Source organism: Haemaphysalis longicornis, unplaced genomic scaffold (genome assembly GCF_048455015.1).
Source record: "Haemaphysalis longicornis isolate Haplotype H1 unplaced genomic scaffold, Haemaphysalis longicornis Haplotype H1 scaffold_12, whole genome shotgun sequence".
Classification (NCBI taxonomy): domain Eukaryota; kingdom Metazoa; phylum Arthropoda; class Arachnida; order Ixodida; family Ixodidae; genus Haemaphysalis; species Haemaphysalis longicornis.
Window position 1 is genome coordinate 8,285,968 of NW_027526225.1, and position 24,116 is coordinate 8,310,083.

The 24,116-nt window shown below is 49.6% G+C and overlaps 1 long non-coding RNA gene across 1 annotated transcript in view; it reads left to right on the top strand.

The window, feature by feature from the left end:
* LOC144161859 (uncharacterized) overlaps nucleotides 1-24,116 on the top strand; it is a 202,382-nt gene that overhangs the window by 17,684 nt on the left and 160,582 nt on the right. The window contains exon 2 of the long non-coding RNA XR_013320506.1: nucleotides 23,363-24,022. This is a non-coding gene — a long non-coding RNA (uncharacterized LOC144161859). The remainder of the gene's footprint in view (nucleotides 1-23,362; nucleotides 24,023-24,116) is intronic.

Below are 24,116 nucleotides of genomic sequence, written 5' to 3' on the forward strand. Positions count from 1 at the left end.
ACCGTAACTGTTCTTGCAAACGCAATTTAAAGACCTGAAACCGTATCAGAGTATCTTTTATGTGTTTATTGTTCCGCGAGCGAACCAACAATAAGGCGACGAAAAATCGTCTGTTTCAAATCGTCTGCTCCGAGTAGCCACGGTTCATAGCTCCACCGTGCTTGCATGGCGTCACATCCGGGTGTTCGCTTTTAGCCAATCAGGGCTCGCTCAAAAGGGACACTTTTGAAAGGGACACAAAAGGGACAAAACACGGGATTACCGCCCCTGGTGTGCTTCGCGTCCATTGCGCTCCCTTCACGCGGCTTGATTAACTTGTTTGACAGCACCTCCTGGGTAACCCGGACCCTACGGAATAAGGTGGTCGTACGGCAAAGATACGTTAAGCATTGGTTTGCAGGGCGGGAAAACAAAATGTAGAAACCCCATAGATAGATCTGGCGGCTAAAGAAATGGTACCTTTTGCGCACTGCTTGCCACGAATGGGACTCCGTTTTCTAAATTGGTTAATACCAATTCGGTTGTGTTTTAAGAAGTATTACAAAAGGCGAAATGAGCCACTGGTTCTGATCAATAGCGATTATAGATGTTCCCTCAGCTTTCTCGCAATTCTCAAACTTGATAAACTAACTAATTTAAATCGGTATAAATGGGAATCACTAAGTTCACAATCCTAATTGTTTCGGTGTCTTCGCTTGTGTCGCGCGGTGGTGTAGCCCCAGGCTAGCACATCAGGATGGCTAGGTTCCACTGTCTCACCCTTCGAAAGACGCTCCTCTCCATTTTCTGCCGACGCACGGCCGGGCTACAGCGGCGGCGGCGTCTGCCGCTCTAGCCCGGCAGTTGCTGACGCTCCTGCGTTCGGGACGCCGCCCGCGCGAATTCCAGGCAACGGCTGGCAGAATCTCTAGCTTCGCTCTTTGCAGAGCCACGTGTGTGAATTGAAGTGACGTCGCATGGGAAATTGTTGTGTGTGTCGTTTAAAGCTTTGCTTTCCAGCCACCTTCAGAGCGTGGATTGGAGCCAATTTTTTTCAATGTTCCCCTGCAGGAAAAAATACAAAAAAAAACGTTTTTTCCTACTGTTTTTTTTGTTGTTGTTGTTGTTGTTTCAAACGCTCACATCTGTAGGCGGGACGCGCTCTGCTCGGTGGTCCCGGGCACCCCGATCCCCAGACTTCACTTCTTTTACGAGAGCATTGGTTAATGGAAAGCCCGCATACAGCAGCCGGTGAAGCTGTTTTGCATGCAGTCTCCTCCCATCTTCCCTAACCCCATCTTGAATTGGCCAGGAAAAGTTTCCCATTCATTATTTCCCACCTCCCCTTTCTCGCTATTCGTCTTCGTTTTTACAAGTAACATGTCGAATGTGATTCCAAGCCGCTTTCAATAGGCTGCAAAGCTACTTTTTTCCTGCAGCACGCTGCGTTCGTAGTACTACCTTCCTCAACTCGAAACGGGCTTTGCCGCAAGCTGTTCCTGCATCCGGCCCAGAACATTAAGCCCAGCAAGCACAAACGTGTACGTTTGCGAAAAACAAGCAAGTTGCTAGCAAAAGCTTTATGTGGTCACTTGCTTCGACATTAGTGAGAAGAGCTTAAAGGAGCCATGAAGAGAAAACACAAGTTTGGTTCATTCAAAAGATTGTCTCGTTAGAATCATACTGACACCACTTTTAACGTAAACTTCGCTCAAATAAGCTACATAATTAGGAAAAACGGGAATGGTCATGCGACCCACCAGTTCATTTCCCGCAACAGAACCTATGATGTCACATGAGCTAAGCTCTGCGATTGGCGGAGGCTGGCAGAAGCAGACGCAAATTAGGTAGAGCTTACAAACTAGACGAACGAGCGATTTGCGCTTAAATTTAGGGCACATTCTTTACAAAGCAATAAGAATGATGGGACAAACAGTGGAAGTTACGAAAGCACATGTAAACATAGAAGTACTGATGCGTTCTGCTGTTCGTACTGCGCACAGCATGCTTGGTTTAGCTGCACAGCACTACGGGGCTTGGGGTTGTCTCAGACGACACTGGCCGATTGACGCAAGCAACGGTGTCTTACGTGACCCCATTTGTCGAGCGAGCACTGTTTCAGGGAACGAATATTTTCTCCCAGAACAAAAACAAGCCAGGTTTAAATGCGGGCAAAAACAAACCAAACGCTTGCCACGGTATGGTGGCGCCATCTAGGTTACGGAACGTAAAGAAACGCGGGAACAAACCAACACCGCTGTACAGGGTGGAGACAACCTTTGAACGGCCCCGTGCCGCCGCAATTGGGCCAACGGGCTCAACGCGTTATTCTTTTCGTTTCCCACGAGACCTAGCAACGCGAAACAGACAATATGATTCAAACTTCTTCAGCAAACCGCGTTGCGGCGATAATTTTAGCGCGGTTTTGACCCAATGACTTGCTTCGGCGGCGAGCGAGCAACCGAAAATGGCGGCGCCAGCGTATACGTGTCTCTACCCTGTACGGCGGATGCGCGAATGAAGGTACTCTAGGCTGCAGAGCGGTCGGTTCCTGTGATGTCGTTTGGGACCACGAAAACGCACGATTGAGCGGGAAAATCAAAATTTTAACCTAAATTGTTTAATTTCTCAGTGAATAAAGCACCGTTTGTATCCGGACAAGCGCTGGGGGCACTATAAAACACGAAATCTTTCGAATAAAACCAACTTGCATTTTCTCTTCATGGCTCCTTTAAAAATAAACCCGGACACAAGAAGAAACACGAACGACAGTCAACGCGCTTGTCTCTATGGGCCTTGCTGTCCTTGTTTTGTTCTTGTGTCCGCGTTTTTCTCTTTTAACAGCGAAGCTCGTTAGCAAATCGTTAGAGTTTCGTGTTCGCAGTTAAAAATACCAAAAAAATACCGAGCGCACGTGAGCGCGTGCTTCGCGGCTGCCGCCCGGTGGTTAAAAACCATGACAATGCCGATCGCTCGTGTGTGCATGCCTCCGGGCGACCGCCCAGCGTCCCCGGCCCACGTTTGTCAAGCCAAGATTGGGCAAGATTGGCCAAGATTGTCAAAAAAAAAAAAAAACTCCAGCGTTCACCGTAATCGCGAGAACCCTTGCTCGGAGCGAGAAAGACACGTTATAGAGTACGCCCCTCCAAGGTGATGTCCAATGATTAACACTTCCAAAAAAATGAAGGAAGCTCACACTTACAGCAACAACGATGGAGCAAAGGTCGTTGCGGCAGCGAAGAAGAAGCAAATCGGCCGCAATCGTGGACTAAAACCGTCGTGATGGTCGTGAAAGTTGCGTGCAGCTTCGGTATACCTTCAAGTCTTACGCGTTAGTGTGTGCTGCCTTTATTTTATTTTTTTGTACTTTTAAATTCTTTTTCATCACGCAAGCTTTACCGTCATCATGCCGTTGGAGCACACGTTACGTCGCCATGACGGCAGGAACGTTCTACGGTTGAGTTTAATCTCGTACGAGTTGCCGTGAACTACGCTCTATTCTTTGCAGCCCCACAAATCTAATCAGGTATACGTCTGTGACGTCAAGTTAGGTCGGAGAAAGGGAACAGACCCCGACATCATCTCTCATTTTTCTCTTAATGCATTCGCCTTCCCGTCTTTTTTTGCGGCTGATCGATGACCAATGGTTTGCACGAACTTTCCGCACGGTGACTTCGGGCCCATACTTCGGTCATCGATTGTGAAACATCAGCGCGGACATGGTCTCCACGATGTCCTTTCGCTTTACTTTACCCTTCTCGCCACTCCTGCTTCATGTTTTGCGACGTCGCCTTCTAACGCAGCCCCCAGGTCGCATTGAAGAATGTAGTATCAACAAAACAGCACTAAATCTCGGTAAAGGTCACACCGTACGTCATTTCGGAGTCACGATGAAACAAGTGCGTGTGGTCAGCGGTTCGCGTTCTGCAGCCATTACGTTCCTCGATTTAACTGGACGCAAAAGGTGCGTCAGGAAAAGCGTTCTAAACAGAGTGCGGACAACGTAATTGCTTGCGCAATAACTCGTGTTCGAAGCGCCGTTATGTCCGTGGTCTGGTGCACGAATTCGTGGTTGCTGCCGATATTGAGACTCAAGAGAGGCGATGAGTAGGAGTAAAATATGTCTCATGCGCGTGAGGCTGTGCCTTTTAGGGGCGAAGTCCCTTAAGGGCTCGGGCTGTCGGTGTCTCCTGTCGTCGTCGTCTCATATAGCCACGGTACTAAAACACCGGGACACTCGTTTTCCAAGGCCTCGCGCTAGAACGTAACGCGTACTAAAGGAAAACTGTACCACGGATAAAGCCGATTCGAAATAAGTTAACATGGTTTAAAGATTCGTGGAACGCTCCCTCTCAGGTCTTTGGTATATCCCATCTTGTGTATCAGAATGATGTTGGCGTTTTCCCGCGCTGTGGGCACTCTTTAAGCATTCTGAAAACAGGGCATCAAGCTTTTCGGGTACACTACCTCCTCCCTCCTTCAAAAGATCTGTGGTTATGCCGTCGTCACCTGCAGCTTTTTTTCCTGTTTCGTGCAATCGAGAGCATTTTCTACTTCCTTTTTAGTTAACTAGTGCGACGCGATAACATTGTTAAGGCGAAGGCCTATAGGTTCCCCATTCAGCGAAAAAGCGTCGTTGTTGAAGTTTTCCTGCCAAGAAAATGGTGGCCGTTGTAAAGAGTAAATAAAAAAAAACACGTGTGACCCGTTGGAATTTGAACTCGGGGCTCCACAGTAGAAACCCAACGCGCAATTATTCCGCGTTGACAGCGACGAAACAAACGTTAAAGCAGCGCGTGTCACGTGTCAAGTGAACGTGCCGGCCCGTGATTAGAATAGGTGCATCCCAGCACCGCAGAATTGGGACTCTGTGGAGGCTGTGCCGTCTCTCGCAAGTTTGCCTGCTGAAGTAGTTCGTGCGAAAGGGCGATTAAACGAAAGCAAGGAAAGATACGCATACTCGCTGTAACAGAACAGAAGCTGGTCGAAGTAACTCGTCCGAAAAGACGAAGACACGAAGAGGCGCAAATACGATGTAGCAATAAAGAAGTTGGTAAAACTTATCGCCAGGCTTTGGCCTTCCGAGGGCCGAGAAGTTGTTGTTACAGTCACACTCGGCGTGGCTTACTCATTGGCTTAAGACATTTCTTTATGATAATTACATAAAGTATTATCGCTGAGATCTAATCTATAGAAAACCTCCATCATCATTGCTTTTAGCACCGTGCATACTCTGCGTGCATATTATAGTTCGACCATGGAGTGCAGTTGCGCTTTTCCACTTACCTGTCATCAAAGACACTCCCGTGACAAATCTGTGACGTCAACGCGCAACACCACTGAATGTTTCGAGCGCAATCCGTGAAGGCAAATGGTCATGGTGTTCGAACTTGCATTCTCTATCCGTAATACATCTTTACACAACTAAACAGTGCTATACCGTTTCTGTATTCGTTTGATCGTTCCACAACTCTGACAATGCCGGATTTCAACCACCGTATACATATCCTCTATCTGCGGTGACTTATACCGAGAGTTCTTCGACATCCTATAGGTTGTATTCACTGGCAAGGCACGCATGCAGGCAACCATATGAGTGCGCCGTTACTGGTTACGTCGGGCTCCGCGGGATGGCGGTACTTGTCCGTGCTAAGAACATGATGTGTGCTGGACGTTCCAATCTCTACCCCGCCGAACGCACAGTAATGACTCGACTCCAATGCGAGTGCGATTAATAACATCTCGATTGACACCACCGTTAAGAACCGGATTGAAACGGAGCAAACAACGCACGCCGGATTTTTTTTTTTTTTCAGGAGCGTGCGGGCGCAGTGGCACAAGCCACGCCATGTCCGTGGCCATTTCCAGTGTGACCAAGCGAAGAAATTGACAGCTAAACTTTTCAGTGAATACCATCTATGTCAAGCAACTTTGGCTTATCCCCGATATAATATTTGCAAAGAATAGAGTTACATAGGTGAGCGGAGAACCGGTAACGGGTACCGGTACCGGTACTCTGTGGACGGTCGGTGCACCTGCGCATGCGCACAACTGGCGCATGCGCACATCCGGTCCGCGCACGCGAAGTGGCGGTGGTCGGCTACCGGGTAGCGTATCGGAGTTGGTTCTCCTTTTTGCTCTCTAATGGCAGGGTTTACAATCCACCTGACAAAGATGCTGGTCAAATCAAAGCGTCGGCACCTGAACGAGGCTGCCGCTTGTCCAAGCTCTTGTCTTGATGATGCGGGTAAAGAAAGTAAGCAGTCAGCAACGTCAATGAAGGCACGAGGGAAGCCGTCGTTTTGGCGTGGGTGTAATAATGAATGAAATTGTGAGGCGAGAAAAAATAACTCCGGAACAAATGTGCCCCAGGTTAGATCAGCACCCGTGGGGTCCGATGTTTCGAGGCTACATTATCTTGTTTCGAGCATAATAAGTATGCTGACGGAGTACTGACACCGGAACAGAATATTGAGCATAATAAGCACGACGGCACACTATAGTAGTAGTAGTAATGAACAAATGAGCATACGGGGCATCTGTTCGAATTTATGCAAACATTACGAGGGCACCTGGGCACTCCTCATCATGGCAGCGAATGTGAAATAATTAGCGTCCAATCGCGAACGGGTGAGCCAGTATTGGAGCGCCGCCATAGCACCATGGATATCTGGTGACAGCTGCGCCATTGGTTGAGGCAGCGCGTGAGTTCGGAGCTCTGCGCGGTGCGTGCCCAAGTCGCGGTGCGCGCTCAAGTCAATTGTCATCATCATAATTCTGTTTCCTTTACACCTTTCGTCCCTGTGTTACTATGCCCGAGAGACTTGGCCAGATGTCCTTGTTATGCTTAACGTTAGGCAGAGAGCCTTACGACATTCCAAGCAACGCGTAAAAGTCGTCGCACGTCAAGCTGCGGGTTCATATTTATGACGTTGCAGCTCGAAGGGTGACGTTAGGCCTAACGTCAGGCCGGCATATACCCGCATTCGCGTTCACTATCACGGTCTTGTTCGCCATTGCAGGCTTTAATGGGTGAAGTATGATGGCGCTGCTGTTGCACGCAAGCCAAAGAGGACATACAAAGGGAACGCACTTTGGCGACCCTGATTGCTGCTTCTGAGATTGTTATCGTGTTCAGATCAAACTTCTTCAAGGACTCCCCTCCTATCAATTCTTCGCCGCATCAATCGGCGCCCTGGCCATCCTTCCTGTCCCACCTGTTCTTCCTACCCATCCATCCCTCATTCTTATTGGGAGTGCACCCCACCATCTCTTGCCTCCCTGGCTCTCATCCCTGGCCTCCATCCTGGCCTCCATAACCTCCAAGGAGCTCTGGCTGTCTCCCCCGCCGTCAGTGAACATCCAGGCTTCACAGGAAGCTTTCTGTGAACATGTTTACCGGATCCGCAGGAACATTCTTCAGCATTACGTGGACCCGGTGAATTGATGATTGCATTAGGACGTGGACCTAGGTCCTGCGGACACAAAAATTCTCTCTCTCTCTCTCTCTCTCTCTCTCTCTCTCTCTCTCTCTCTCTCTCTCTCTCTCTCTCTCTCTCTCTCTCTCTCTCTCTCTCTCTCTCTCTCTCTCTCTCTCTCTCTCTCTCTCTCTCTCTCTCTCTCTCTCACGTAGGCCTAAGCATATATATAACACACGTTGCTAAGTCCAAGGCCCCAACGCAATCACTTCGGTCACTTAGAACCCTCCGAGCCTGCGCAGCGTCGGGGGTGCGCGCTCGTCACGCAGTCCGGAGGACCAGGGTTCGACTCCCATTTATCCCCAAATTTACCCCGTCTTCTCTTCAGCTCACTTACTTTACTTTCATTGCTCATTACGTGGTCGGCTATTCTGGAGGCTGTCTTTCGGACCCGACGCTGGGTCTTCCACCTGCCCAGTCATCTAAAGCGTACGTTCCATTAATCCTATAGCATGTACACATTCATCAAGATCACAGGTGCCGTACACCACGAATACAGCATGTGTATTGTCAGCAACAATCTGTTCACGTACTCTGTTCTCAAGTCATCTCGCACTTCATCTACTTCTCACTACCATTTTCATCATCATCATCATCATGTTGTACCTCATCTACCATATTTAAAATCGCCGCAGGAGGGCTTCACCACAACGCCCCAGAACTACCAATTATCGTGACCAAATATGCAAATTTGGCGAAGACCCACCGCGGTGATTCAGTGGCTAAGGCGTTGTGCTGCTGATCCGAAGGATGCGGGTTCGATTCCCGGCCGCATCGACCGCTTCTCTGATGGGGGCGAAAAGCGAAAACGCCCGTGTGTTCGATATTTAGGTGCACGTTAAAGATCCCCAGGTTGTCAAAATTAATCCGCAGCCCTCCTCTACGGCGTGCCTAATCGCCTGTGTAGCGTTAGCGCGTTGAACCTCACAATCAATCAATCAATCAATCAATCAATCAATCAATCAATCAATCAATCAATCAATCAATCAATCAATCAATCAATCAATCAAATTTGGTGAATGACGAGACCCAGCATACTATTAAAACAAAATATAGTGTCCGCGCTGTGACAACAGCGCAAGGCGTGCATCTGCGTCGTTGGCACAACGCAGATACTATTTTTCACTCTAATCGCGTGCTGGGCCTCGTCATTCGCCAAATTTGCACATCTGGTCACGATGGTTGCTCGTTCCAGTGTGTTGTGGTGAAGCCCCACCTGCGGCCATATTGGTTCTGTTTGCCATTCACATCAACATTCCCAGGGGTTGTGTTCAGGGCTGCCGCTCCGAACAAACGCCCTTTGTCTATTGTCTCAGGGGCGTCTGCCACCTCAGTATATTGAAATACACGCTGCGGCATAAATTCAGAGTGTATATCCTTGCTGCCTCTCTAGCGCGTGGCACGTGTGCCACTCTCCTTGCATATAATCTTCCGATGCCACGTGTTTGTCGACGACGCCCACGATCCCAATCATGCCAAGGAGGGATTGCTCTCCCTGGGGGAGTTCGCAAAAGAATCAGGCGTAGCCCGAAGAATTAAGGGCCGGCAGGAGCCCTTCACCCCCTTCCAAACAGCCCCCTGTTTTCTTAGGCCACTGGCCACCCCTTTTCTCAATAAAGATTTATACGTACATGCATATTTTCTGGGCGGCACCCACCTGGCACTGACCGCGCCCTCTTCCGTCACATCCAGTTTACTCGGCCCGTGTAGTGAACTAATGGAGCTCCTGAACCCACTGCTTTATGCGTGTGCCGTCTGGGGCGTTGTTTGGCGACTCCTTGGGGCAGCCGTCCAGGCAGTGCTGAATAAATCATGACCGCGTTTGAATGCAAGATGGAGAGGAGAATGGGAACGATTATGATAACGACTATGGTGCACGATTAGGTCAGTGATCGAATGAGCGCAACTTTATACAAATGAGAAAAATCCTGCGGGTGGAGCGCTCAGTCCAGGGCGCCATTGGAGCAACCCGCCGTCTTCGCCCGTTCGATCAGCTGCAGCAGCTGTCTGCTGGGGCAATAGCTGGCGAGTTCTCTCTCCCACTGTTCTCGGGACGGGCTTGGGATAGGGTTGATGTGGGGGTTACTTTGACATTTCTATACCGTGCGGTAAAGCGTGGCAGGGACGCCGCTGTGTTTGCACCGGGGATCGTAGAGAATGGGGGTACAGCGATTAGCCTCGTAGGCTGTGGGTACGTGTTAGCCTTTTGGGGCCTAGTGAAATGCTCAGAGACCAGAGGGTATCACCTTCAGCCTAGTAGGCAACGCTCCGTGATGTCCTTGTACGTGATCAGGGGTACGCTGTCATTTCCTCTTCTGCTAGCGGTGCTCGGCTGACCGAATCTCGAGCAAAAAACGTGCGCCGCCTGGCGGGCCCAGCCAATGATAATGACGTCCGCCCTGGAAGGGGACCGTAAAACTGTACAACAGTCATGTGGTCCAGCTTCTCCCCAGCATACCTCGCCAAAACTGGGCGCCACTCACTCACACTCGCACAGAAAAATATTTTTTTCCTCGCGCACTCAATCACCAATCCCTCACCACTCGCACCCACTCGCGATCACGCTCACCACTCGCCGTGACCACTCCCACCCACTCGCGCTCACGCTCACGGCTCGCCGTCACCACTCGCACTCACTCGCGCTGCCGCTCACCATTTGCCATCACCACTCGCACTCACTCACGCTCACCATTCGCCGTCACCACTCGCACTCACTCGCGCTAGCGCTCACCACTCTTCGTCTCCCCTTGCACGCGAGTGTGTGCAGCAGACCCTTCAAGAGTCATGAAACTGAACAGTATTAGTTCATTACGGCGTCAGTAGGCCATCCATATCATATTCCTAAATCAACACGCCACCAGAGAAATAATTCTAGGGGGCCCCATAGCAGGAGCTCAGTGACTACATACAAAGCAATGCCGTCATTAACAACCATCACAGCGAGCGGCTTCGGTGACGAACAGCAACAGAGAGTACAAGCGCAATAGTGGCCCTCACCGCGGTAAGCCCGCAAATGAGGCGAGTAGCGCGAGTGCGCTCGTGAGCCCCACACTCACTCGAATTCGCGAGTGGTGTGTGGGGCTCGCCGCGAGTGGCGCTCCCACTGGCGAATGGAGAGCGCGGCTCACAGCGCATGAGGTTCGCCCTCACTCGCACTCAGACTCGCCAGTCCGCTCACTTACCACTCACTCATGAGTGGTGAGTTGGGGGTGCGTGAGTGCACTCGTGAGCGAGCCTCCCGACGTATGTTAAGATCCGTATTAGGAAAAGGTTTGTGCGCGCTTCCTTTCCACGCCGAATGGTTTCCGCCCCTTCCCGATTACTACACTATAAATTGATTTGCGCTCTTTTTGTGCATAACTAACACCTTTAGAATCTATCGAAAAACAAAAAAAAACACCCTTCGTCTAATTAACGACAAAACAACCTTTAAAAGGGTGTATCGTTGTGTTTTTGCAAGGTAGTAATGTTGTATGATTTGCACCTTCAAGCTTCAAGAGTGTAAATCGTTTTGCAGCGTACGGAGACGTCGATGGTGATGATATTAATGAAGATGGTGTGAGTGTGTAAGTAAATTCAGCGTGATACTCAACCAACGAGAGAGAGAGAGAGAGAGAGAGCTTTACTGAACGAGACTGCAGATGCTGCCTACAGACCTGCCGCCAGTAACAAAAAAGGAGGGGGAAAACGGAGGCGGAATGATCGACCGGACAGACGTAAAACGCGGCGCCGTTCCTTTTATATGGTGCACGGAAGCGCATCGACGACCCGTTTGGCAGGGCGCAGCTTAACGCGTTGCGTGTGTTGCCGCTTATGAATGATTGAGCGCTGTTCCACCGGGGAAAAAAAAAGGGCGACCCAGTGTCGGGTCGAAGGAGGCGACAAAACGGGCCGACCGGCGGTCTCCTTTTTTATTTGCAGGTAGGCCTCTTCTATGCTTGTTGCAGCATTGCTTCACCCCTTATTAAGGCGAAAGTCTTGATGTCTCATCAAAACGCGAAATGTGACCGTAGTCGACACAAATGGCGCCAAAATGGCCGCCCCTGTAAGAACAAATAAGTAAAAGAAATCAAAGCCGCTTTCACAAGAAAAAAGCTGTTAAAACGCGGTTGCACCTGCAAACTGCAGTTGCAAACTGAGTCAAAGTTACAAACATGCAAACTGAGTCAAATCAAAGTCCAAAATCCAAAATTCCAAAGTCCAACCAGAGCCAAAGTTCACTTCAACTCGGCCAAAGTCCGAAGCCGACGCCGCGCTATGAACCCAAAGAAAATGCTGAGCGACCCGAATACGATGACTGCGCAGTCGGATATGCGAGGCCTAGGTGCGATTCCGAACCACGGGAACCGGTTTTTTTTTTAGGGGCGAATCACCTAAGCGGCTTGGGCTGCCGGCGTCTCATGGGGTCACGGTAATAAAACACCGGGACACTCGTTTTCCAAAGCCTCGCGCTAGAACGTAACGCGTACTAAAAGAACACACTGCGACACTCGGTCTCGGTTTCCGACACCTCGGGCGCGAACGTTTTATCTCCGTGGGCATACTAAAAGAACCCACCGGAACACTCGTTTTCCAACGACTCGCGTTAGAACGCTTCGTGCTTCGCGCTAAGACACGAGACATTTACAGCAAAGCTGTATACCTGAACTTGGCACAATGTACGACTTGGAAGCGCAGGAGCTTCATCAACACAATAATTAGGACGAGGGAGAAGAGCCCAAGAAATACATTATGCATATTGACTGGGATTAGCTACGCGATTGCTTATTGTATATAATAAACGTACATAAGCATATACTTGAAACAAAATCGTCTTATGTCTCTCATTCCCCATTAGCAGCGATTTTGCTGTGGGAAACAGACGCACACTGCATGCTTCGCCCCTCCCCAAGTTTCACGTTAGTGGAGACGCCCGGCATCTTTTTTGTTGGCTTTTGTGTAGTGTGTTTATCATCATAATCATCATCATAATCACAATCATAATCCTCTTCATCGCGTGCCCTTTGTGGAAACCCAGTGTGTGAAGCTGGATTTTCTGCAGTGCGTTTTGGTGTATCTACATTGCCATCAGTGAGGCGAATTCGCTTTAATAAAAATTGGCCGCTTATCTGCTTGCCTTGCCCCTACCACGTAAATACCTCGTTTCTGTCCCTCGCCCACCTGTTGATGATGATGATGATGATGATGATGCTTAGCGGCTTCCCCTTTGTAACGGGGTGGCGTTGCACAGCGACCTTAGTCGTAACGCCACTGTACAACCATCTCGCCAAACACGAAATAAACATTTATAAAATTTTATGAAAAACACCTTAATGAAGAAATGATGATGATGATTTCTATTGGTTTCCCCTTTGTATCGGGGTGATGACATGTCAGCTTACCAAAAAAGGACTAATATACCTATGTTTTACACTATTGGTGTAATACTAGCGCTGCTTAGGGCAGGCACAAAAAGTTTATTAGGCACAGAATACTTTTTTTTTCTGTTTCTGTTACAGGTGGTAGCTGTCTTAGGCAATATTCCCCTCTCTGCTTTTCGTCCACCAACATTCTGTCACGTTCTCCCCCACCCCCTCTCCTCCAGGGAGAAATTGAATGGATGTTTGCTCAAGTAAATTCAATTTTTTTTTTTTTTTTTCATTTTCGCACTGCTTCCGCGCCTTTTTGGGGAGATAGCGCCAATTTTAAAGCGAAGCTGTGCGAAACAGAGCAGGCTGTGTTTTTTTTTTCAAGTATACAAGGTTAAGGTATAAGATAAGACATGCGATGACGATGTACGATTAAAAAACAAGGTTTCACTATATTTTAAAGCGAAGCTTTGTTGTCCTCCCTGATGCCGTTGTGCGCCAATACGCCCTCCAGGAAAGCTAACTTATTCTGGCGATGATGATGAGTGATCGTGGGTGAAGTGAACGAAACAAACAAACGCTTCCCGTGGCTAGAATCGAACGTGGGCCCCTCGCGTTATGAAGCCGGCGTCTGTCCGATCGCTCCATTTTCGAGCATAGGTCGCCAGGCTAACTCACGAGTGCACTCACCATTCACGAGTGAGTGGTGAGTGCGCTTTGAGATCGTTTCGGACTGGGGAGTGCGAGAGCCAGCTGAGTGCGAGCCCCACTGGCTGTGAGCCCCACTCACCACTCGCGAGTGCGAGTGCACTCGCTACTCACGAGTGGTGAGTGCACTCGCGTTACTTGCGCGATGTGCACGGCTTATCGCGTTGAGCACCACCCTTGCGCTTGTACTCGCTGCTGGCTATACGTCCTAGGAGCCGCTTGCTGTGGGGGTCTGCTGGCGCCAAGCCACTATGCTTAAATTTCAGCTTCGATATTATATCGTCATTGCACTCCTGTCACTGGGAACCGTGGAATTAACTGTCCGGTGGCGTGTTGATTTAGGAATACGATCGGGATGGACGTCCGACGCCATAATGCTAATACTTTTCCATGTCAAGACTCATGGAGGAACTGCTGCGCACACCCTCGCAGAATGATGCTTCTGGCTCGTAGCATTTTGTGCTAGAATTGGTGTCGGTAACGTGGTCAGAACAAAGCAAATGCGCCACACCACCGCTGCGCGCTGCGATGAAAGCATTCGGAAGGACCGCGGTATGGTGTCGTAGTTCCTGTTGTACATAATCAGCTTGCTTGCTACAGCTGTCATATTGTAACGTGGCGACAGGACAGATGACGCGAACTATGGTGAAGAATGAGGAACGATCTGTTTGCAGAATTTACATGGCGGTCATAAGATATCGCGCGCCGGGACCCAGCCACTTCTTCGTCGTCCTCGTCGTCTTCTGTCTTGAGCCATGGCAGTATGAGGCATTGCCCGCCTATGTGTCCCGTGACAATATATAGGTTTCCAAAGCGCAAATTGCGAGTTACCGTAGTCGTTAGGCAAGGCGTCGCAAATATTCACGGGTTCGCGTATCAGAATGGCGAAACGGTTCGGATAAGCGCATTGCGTGTTGTGGAAGATATATAGCCCATTTTTGAGGCATTGGCGTCTTGAACGTATCAGTATTGGTCATTGCTCGTTACGGCGGCGCTCTGTTATGATACTTCACTCTCACGTGTACCTGGCGTCACACATGCACTTCTACTACAGTTACGGTGCTTGCCTGGAGGCATGTGATCTACTGCTGCCCCTATTTGGCACACCTGAAAACTTTAGCGCTGGTGTTTTATTTTCAAAATGCACCAAAGGTTTTGCGTTGTCTGATGTCGCATATATACATTGCATCGATTCCTATACGTCAATGCGCGCATGTTTCGCAACGTGCATCGAACGAAATAGCTCGTCTTCACATGGACCTGACATAGTATTTGTCATTATGACTCGCCGACTGCACCGCTCCGTTTTTTTTTTTTTTTTCCCTAGCTCCCGCTGAAGTTGGCGTATGCGTTAGTGCAGATTGGCAAGAAAGTGGGAATGCGAGGCAATGTGGGTCCGACTCGTCATACTGTAAATTCTAGGCAAAACTTCGCCCTCGGCTTTCTGTGCGGCCACCCCCTCCCTCTTTTCTAGCGTTCTCTTGGAAATAGCAAGCGCTTTCAACCCAAACCGCTCCAAATTATTCCACTACGGCATGCAAAAATGGAGCTGCTAAGGCAAAACCCCGAAATTATTTCTCTCGCTTAAAGGGACCCTGCAACACTTACCATCGACTACACGGAATGTATTTTGGGGTAAATTCTATTGTCCCAGCCATCTCCTCCCGCAAGAATTATAAAAATTGGCCGCGTATCTGCTCCTTTCGTTGCAAATGTCGTCAAAAGACGATAGTCTTTATCGACTTTTGCCAAGTAAATGCCTCCCTTCGCTTTGCTGCTCACCTCTCATGTTGTTCCTCTTGCGTCGCGCTCCTCCCAAGGTAAAGACGCCAAAGGTTTGCTTAAATCATTTTAAATTTCCCGCGTTCCACTGCTCCAAACCGGGTGTCTCGATGCCAACGCTGCCGTGCGGCGAAGACGCGCATGAATCGAGGCGCCCTACTTCAACGTTTATAGAACCGCGTTTCCCTACTCCACGTGCGTTGCAAGCGAAACGTGAAACCTATCTAGTGGAACCTTTCGTAACTGTTGCCGGTTGATTTCTTAAAATGGCGCCAGAAGCCATAGTGGCGCGGGCGACAGCAGGCGACAGCGGGATAATTTTTTTTCTGCAGTTGATGGAGTATTTAATTTCGCAAAAAGTCAAGCATGTATGATTTTTTATAAAAGAACACTGCAAATATCACTTCTGTACTAATCTGTTGTCTTATATTTGGGTAGTGTCTCGTTCTTCTTCAACAATGTTGACAAGTAGGAACATTGCACCGGACTTAGACGGGTACATTTAGCTGTGACTATATAAGACTATTGCGCAGGCATTGTTTTACTTTGGCCGGGTGGCTGAATCGAGTCACAGACAGACAGACGGACAGACAGACATACAGACAGACCAAAATTTCTGGGTTTAAGGAGCCCAAGAAAGACTATCGTCTTTAAAAATCCGTTCACTATCAGCGAAACTACGCGCGATGAAAAATCGCGCATAAATGTTTCCTCTCAACTCAACCGGGGACAAGGCGACGAAAGCTGCGCGCTCTCTCCCGGAGAGGGGGGCGGCGCGCGGTGTTCTGTTAGGCGGCCTTCGATATGTCACAGGCCGGGGAGTTTCGTCCTTTTCCCCCGCAACGTGGACGGGTCTATTTCCGGTCTGGTGCCGCAAAAAAGCAGGCATGGTGGCTTGCTTGCAAGCAAGCGCTCAGGCTGGTAGGGCGTTTTTGGAGCAATAAACGTTTGTTGTCGGGGCTCGTTGAAGGTGGAATATTTAGTTCGTCATTCAAACTCAAAACAAAAGAAACACCAAAAGCATGCGGACAGGTTAAGACATAGAAGAGGTTCATACACAGCGCCGACGACGGCTGATCGTCACAGGAAATGCCATAATTTAGCCGCGAAGTTGACCAGCGACAGCCAATAGGACAGCCAGGACAGCCATGGGCCGATTGACGTCGCAGAGGCCATGCCAGGGGTGCATAATGAGGAGAATCGAAGAGAGAGCGGTTGGTTTTTCCGCGTCTTTCACGGCGATTTGCGCGCTTACCGCTTCACGTGCATGTGTAATATTTGGCTCGGGTGTTCCTGAATGGTCTAATCTAAACGTCGCGCAGGTTTACTTGCACTGCATGAAGAGTGTTGCAGGGTCCCTTTAACGTATTGGTATTACTTTGGTGTCGATGTTGTAGCGGCCGCATGGGAGATTTCCACAAAATGGAATGATTCATGTGGTTCACAAACATCAAGTGAAATTTTTAAACCACATGCTGCAAAGAAACAAGTAAAATGAGTGGGAATGCGAGCAAGTATTATAGGCACAGTTGTGAGCTGTGAGTGTGAGCGGGAAATGCGAGTGGTGAGCGCGAGTGCGAGTGAGTGCGTGAGGAAAAATATATATATATATTTTTGAGTGAGTGTGAGTGAGTGGCGTCGAGTTTTGCCAAGATATGCCGATACGTGGTTCATTAGATCAAAAAAGCATGCTACTGTGCTTCTTCTTAATGATCGATGCGTGTATTGCCTCGTCTAGAACCGTTCCTTTCTCGCGATTTTCAAGTATACCTTTCGACTCAATGGAAGCTCGGTTTCACGTACGCGTCGTATGTCTAGAGATCTTATCAGTTTTCCGGTGGACCAACAGGTCTATGGGGAGACGCATTAGTTTTTTGGTATACGACGCCATCGGCCCTACTAAGAAAGCTCTCGTTCTGGAAGCACGGTAGGTGGTGGTGAAACGCTTTCTTTGGTCAAATAGAGTTCGGGAGCCACAGAGTGTCCCAGCTTCATGGTCGGCGTTCTGTAGTCTGCGACACCGCGTGACGACGCCCCGTCTCGCACCCGTCTCACTAAAGCCCGTTGGTACACCAGCGAGGAGCTGTTGAGGCGGGAAGTCTTCCATGCGTGCTATTCCGTTCCGCTTTAAAGCAAAGCTTTACTACTTTAGTCCAGCGGTTTCGCGGAGGATGCGGAAGTTAACATTTTGTCCGGAGACACACCCCTCGCAGCGCATCACGTGATTCGCCAGGCCCGCTGTCGGCACTGCGCACAATTAAGGCCCCGTTTTCGGTCGCTCTGCTCACGTAGCGGCGGCGGCCGCGACGGAAACGGCCGCTCAGCTGATCGGCACCCGACCAAACCCGCACCCTGCCACGCATGCACCGCTGGGTCGTCTCGGGCTATGTGACTCATCTTGCGCCGCGTTCGCCGTGAAAGAGGAACGCCGCGTTCGCCGAGAATGAAAGCGCGGCCGGGCCTCCCTCTGTGAGCGTTGCACGGGACGGGATGGCTTTGACCCGTGGTCGGCAATACAGCTACATCAAAGGCTAACCAAGCGAAACCAAGACTCAACCAGACTAAGCCAAGCTTTTGCTTTGCATATCCAAGGTTGACTGAACTAAGCCACAAAACAGTTTGTTCAGCAAAACAGGCCGGGTTTCTTATTTACTTGAAGGAAGATGTGGCCTTCGCCTGGCGGCTTTTTACAGTCTGAGCGGAATGAAGTTTTTCACAGTGTCCACGCAATAAAGCGCCTTAAGCTACTAAAAAAGGGTTGTTTTGCGTCACCTTTTTTTTAAATTTTGCTTTTAACATGCTATCTGTCGAGTTTTGAGGCTCGCGGGAACCAAATATTTCTTCGTTATAGCCGATATCGCGTAGCTCTTGAGTTTTCAGTCTCGTGATAAAAAGAATAGATGTCACTGAAATGAAGCGTGGCCAAACAAACTTCGTATTTAGTTCACTATATCCGATAATTCGCTTTATCAGTGTTCGCTATAACGAGGTTCGAGTGTAGGATGGAAATGTTGGATGATTGAGGAGAGATTTACAGTTTCACGCACAGCGCAAGGGCACTTGCTGTACGTCTGCCCTCGATTCGCTGCTGCGCGAAAAACTGCAGCGAGCTCCCTCTTGCGTGTACGCCATGGAGGCAGTCTGGAACTTCGTCATTTTCTTGGGCCCTGGGCCAATAGTGCTGACATTACCTTAGGTACAAAAGTTCTACTCCAGTTCCTACGAGACACTGAACTAGACAAATTTCTTTACAACACAGACAGAGCAAGTGTGTCACGATATCTACTCTTGCGACTGTGGCGTTCATCTATTTATTTTTCTTGGGTTGGTGTTGTTACTCATTTTTTTCGCGTCGTTTACTGTTTATTTCGATTCAGCGTTTACATTGACGAGTTTCTTTTCAATTGTATTTTTATGTCCGGACTCTGCGGGCAGCATTCTCCTGTTTCTATTTTTAACGTTTCATGTTTGTCTTCTTCCTGCTGTAACCCGAATGTCTGATACTCACCACTCATCAACGTAGTCACCCCCCCCCCCCCCCCCCCCCAATCTGGTGTAGCAAGCCTTGTCCCTGGCAGGGCTGACCTCACCAGTTCAGAGCATTCTCTCTCTCTCTCTCTCTCTCTCTCTCTCTCTCTCTCTCTCTCTCTCTCTCTCTCTCTCTCTCTCTCTCTCTCTCTCTCTCTCTCTCTCTCTCTCTCTCTCTCTCTCTCTCTCTCTCTGCAGGACAGAGTAGAGTACCTGTCTGCAGGCGCCTTGAAGTTCCCTCTTTTCGCATTACTCAGCCCTCTCCGCAGAAGCCACAATATCCCGAAATGCGACCTTCGTGTAAAGTTCGACCGCGATTAAAAAAGGGTTTCCGCGGGGCAAATGTTTCAAGCCACTCGTTTATTGTTGCGACGCTCTGTACATGAATGTGGCGGAAAATGGAGAGCGCTATCATCACGCTTCGGAAGTGTTCTGTTCTTCTGGTTTCCCCACACGACTCGGGAATTTATTTATTTATTTATTTATTTATTTATTTATTTATTTATTAGCGAACGAGCGACTGGCCTCGTGCCTTCGCCCTGTGTACTCCCTCACTTCTTCTTTATTACATGACAAAAAAAGGAGAGGTTGACACCATATACGACGGCCGGCTACTCCTTCTCACGTAAGGTGAATGTTTCTCATGAAGTTATTGCAATGCGCCCGTAGTCATTGCACATTTCTGAAAATGTGAATGTTCCTCACGAAGTCGTTGCAAAGTTCACCGAGTCAGAAAGAGTCTTAGAGAGCACAACAAGCTACACCAAAGTGCAGATGTGAGACTGAATACACCAATGTGTCCCTTCAAGCAAGCAAGTGGAGCACGAATAAATGCAAAGTACAAAGCACGCGCAAGAAAAAACACGATATACAGTACAGGTTAACGAAGCGTACTTTGCACTCTAGCGCCAGGAGTTAATCTCTGCATATCGTGTCTTGCTCATCCCTTCATCATCATCGTCATCACCACCACCAGCCTATGTACGCCCACTGCAGGGAAAAGGCCTCTCCTATCAATCTCCCAATTGCCCCGGTCCTGTGCTAACTGTGCCCAATTTATCCGCAAAACTTCTTGATCTCATTTGCCCGTCTAACTTTCTGCCACCCCCTACCACGCTTGCCTTCTTTGGGGATCCACTCTGTTGCCCTTAATGACCAATGGTTAGCTTGCCTTCGCACAACATGCCCTGACCACGCCCATTTCTTCGTCTTAATTTCTACTAATATGTCCTTAACACGCGTTAGTTCCCTGACCCACTCCGCTCTGTTCTTGTCCCTTAATGTTACACCCATCATCTTCCGTTCCAACTTACTCAGCCCTTACTTATCGAGTAATAAACTAATTGACTCAACTGATAGCTGCCTTCGTGTATAATGAATCGATCAGTGAAGCAAGCGCAGGACACTCGATCTCACACGCCCCGAAAGGCCAACCGTTCGCACGAGCGCGACGTGCTCATTTCAGCGAATCCGCCCCCGCCCAGGGTATCTCCGTATACGCCTCCCGGAAAATGCGCGCCGTCTCTTCGCGACTGTCCGCCACTTTCCATTGTGTGCGGGACGTCGCTTCTCGGCGCCGATGAAAGGCGGTAATGAGATGTCCGGGTCAACTATAAAGGGTACCGTCCACGCCAGGTATCGATTCAGAATGCCCCGCGTGTAAACATCGTCTCGCATCGATTTTATTTCTGCCCTCCTAGTTCTTCGAGCTTTGCTGGGTCTGGGCGTATTCCGAACGACCACATCAAGGAAACGGGGCACTCAGTTTCGATACCGCGAAATATCTCAGATGAGCGATTTAAAAATCAAATTGTCGTTATTCCGCCCTGCGAAAGTGGAAGTCCAGCAAAGTTTTAAATAACTACAAATGGTGATGGAGGAGGGTATGAAATGTTCCTGGTCGTCTCCGCTGGCTCGTCGCTTGCGCACAGAGTATCGGCTCTCTTTTTTGTAGCGTAAGCTACACTGGCCAAGGTTGAGCAGTTTCGCGTGTGCCGTGAAGGGCCGTTCTGCGCAAGCGCGAAGGACATTGGATTGGATTGGATTGGATTGAATTGGCTTGGCTGGGCTTGACTTGACTCGGCTTGGCTTGGATTGGATTGCATTAGATTGGATTTGGATTGGATTGGATTAAAGTATATTGTATTGGATTGTGTTGCGTCATAGCCGCGGCAGACGCACTGGCGCCGGTGCGTGCTTAGGTGTGCGCCTTAATTGCGCAGTAGCCAAGTCTGACGCACCGGAGCCGCTTGATAGCCGTTTCGCGTGGCTCGTGAAGAGCCAGGCTGAGATTGCGCGGGAGCAGTGACTGGACAGAACTGGACTGGACTGGACTGGATTGGACTGGATTGCTCAACCTTAGCTCACGCTATACGTATATCCTGGCATAGCAGAGCTAAGCCGCTACTAATTTTTCCTATTGTTCCGTGCTGCCGCCATGATCATTGGTCAGTTCGCATTACGTGACGTCTGTTTACATTGCGACAGTTGATGGGCGCCGCCATTTTGTTGTTTATGCGTTTGAGTCGGTCAACTCTGGTAGGCTTAGCTTGTCCTCCCTGCTCTGCGGCTGCGCGCGACTGACGCCGTTCCGATTGCGAATCAAAGATAACGAGTGTAACAGCATTTCAGCAGCAGAAGTGTGTCCAAAGATGCCGTTTTGCTGCATCTTCTGTAGTGTTCTCAACAAACGACCCGGTAGAAGTTAACGGCGAGACCGTAGATGCGGCAATCTCGCAAAACTGATGAGCGACAAAATGGTCGCCGTTGCTGACTTGCGTACCTCAGTGGCGGTACTCTAATACCTTATCTACTGACACTACCCTCGGCTTCTCTGGCGGCAAATGCTGGGTCCTGCCTAGCCTGACGCGTGCGCTCGGCGTCTTGGCAAGAACTGCTCCATTTAGTGACGCTAGTCCTGCCTAGCCTTCAAAGATAATCTGCAAACATAATCTTTACCAAGAACACATGGAAGCGAGGCTGGGGTCCAATTGTTCACAGGCGCCTTATCATCCATAATGCGGTTTCGGTGCTTGCTTTGTGGTTTCCTTAAACAAATTCCGAGCTCTATGCGGTATGCCTGATTAGCCTGAAGCATGCGCTCGGCGTCTTAGGCCTCGGCTTTTTTGCCCACGGAGATGAAGCCGTTGGGGGGTAGAGGTATACAGCTTTGCTGTAAAAACTTCAGTGTTCGCAGGCGGTTAAGCCGGGTTACGAGAACTCGGTTTTCGCGTTGAGGGCATGCAGTGAACGCGCACACAGTTGCATTGCAAGACAAAATACAGACTCTGCTCGGCGCAGCCGTAGGTCCAGGCGCGCACGCGCAGTAAACTTGGGTGCGGGCGGCGCCTCCTTGTATCATTTTCTGGTGGCACGCGCCCTTAATTGTTCCCCTTGTCCCTCTCTCCGCACCCTTGGAACCAACAAGTGATTAGGCGCTTTCACTGCGCAACCGCGTGAGGCGCTGGTTTGACCTTGGCTAAACTTAAAGGTCAGATTGAAAGACGGATCCGCTGCGACTAGCAAATCACGCTGTGCCAGTCCGTGTTGGCGATAACCACAGTTTTCCCGATACTTCCAGGCGCGAAGGAAAGAGTGGAAGCGTTTATCGGAGGTGTTGCAGAGTCCCTTTAATATTTTGGCCCTGCTTCTTGCTGTAGGCATGCTTGTGCTGTGGTGAAACACACTGGAAGCCGATAGCTAAACATTGATTGATTGATTGATTGATGCGTGGGGTTTAACGCGCCGACGCAACGCCGGCGACGAGGCGCACCGTAGTGGACGGCTCCGGATTAATTTTGACCACCTGGGGATCTTTCACGTGTACCTAAATCTCGTATACACGGGCGTTTTTGCTTTTCGCCTCCATCACAAAAGCGGCCGCCGCGGCCGGGAATCGAACCCGCGACCTCGTGCTCAGCAGCGCAACGCTTTAGCCACTGAGCCACCGCAGCGGGTCGCCGATAATTAAAGAAAGCCAATGTAAAAAAAAAATCCCGGGCCATCTCCACTAACGTGAAACATGGCAAGGGGCGAAGCATGCAGTGTTAAGTGTAGGCTTGGCGCCTTGGCGTTTTTGCCCATGGAAATGAAACCGTTGGGGGGTAAAGGTATACAGCTTAGCTGTAAAAGAGTCTCATGCTTTTGAAGCACGAAGCGGTCTAGCGCGAGGCGTAAACGAGTGTCCTGGTGTTTTAGCACCTTGACTACATGAGACGACGATTACGATGACGATTACGACGACGATGACGACAGGAGACGCCAATAGCCCCAGCCCCTAAGTTAGCTCGCCCCTAAAATCAGTGACCGAGCTGGTACAACCTGCGCGCTCACGGATGTCATTAATTCTTTATTGATTCCTAATAAATTCTTTTTTACGACGAAGAAAAAACTGCCAACACGTCGTTTTTATTTAAATACCAATTCATATAGGTGTGCACATCTTAACCGTGCTCGGGCAAAGCTAGAACAATTTTGCTAGCCACTAACCACACTTAAAAGCAATTACTTCAACGCTTCCTTCTTATTTCTCATTTGCAGGTGTTCGAGCCACCACGCAACTCCCTCGAGGTCACAGGATTACAGCCACGGGTCAACTTGAACTCGACCTGAGTGAGTTGAACCGACTTTGGCCCGGTGGCACACTAACCGTCCGACTCGAAGCGCATCGTCGCCGCACCCACTCGTCGGATCGAAGTGTATACACAGTACCACAACGAAGTAGAAACAGCGACATCAAATCCAGTGTTCGAGTCGACTCGACATCAGCGAGGAACGAGATATTCAACGCGTCAGTGGCGATTCGTGTGGTCGATGCGACAAAGACAATGAGCGGTGCTTACCTTAGACGTGCGACAGTCGTGTTGCCGAGCAGAAGGAGGAAAAGGAGGAGGGTTGAACTACGTCCGATAACTCGAATCGACGCGACTGCGGCACCCGATGACAGTGTCGCTACTGGCAACGGCTTGGATCCGACGTCCAATAGCGTCGACGCGACTGTCATGAGGACTGATAAGCAGCAAGATGGCGGCTCCGCTCAAGCAGTCGTTGTCGTTTCTCTGCCGGCACGGTCAAGTCGACACCGCATGCGACTTGAGGGGTTCCCTCGGGCCGATCGCTACGACGTGGAACTTCGAGTCGATCGGAAAGGCGACAATGCAAGCCACCTCCTCTTCCTCCAAAGGTTCTCCTTCGACACACGTAAGTACCGGCCACTCCGGGAACTTTCTTTTCATTCGCTGAGCAAAGCGGCGCGGTGCCGTCTACTGAAGCTACAAGTCAGTTATACGGGTCC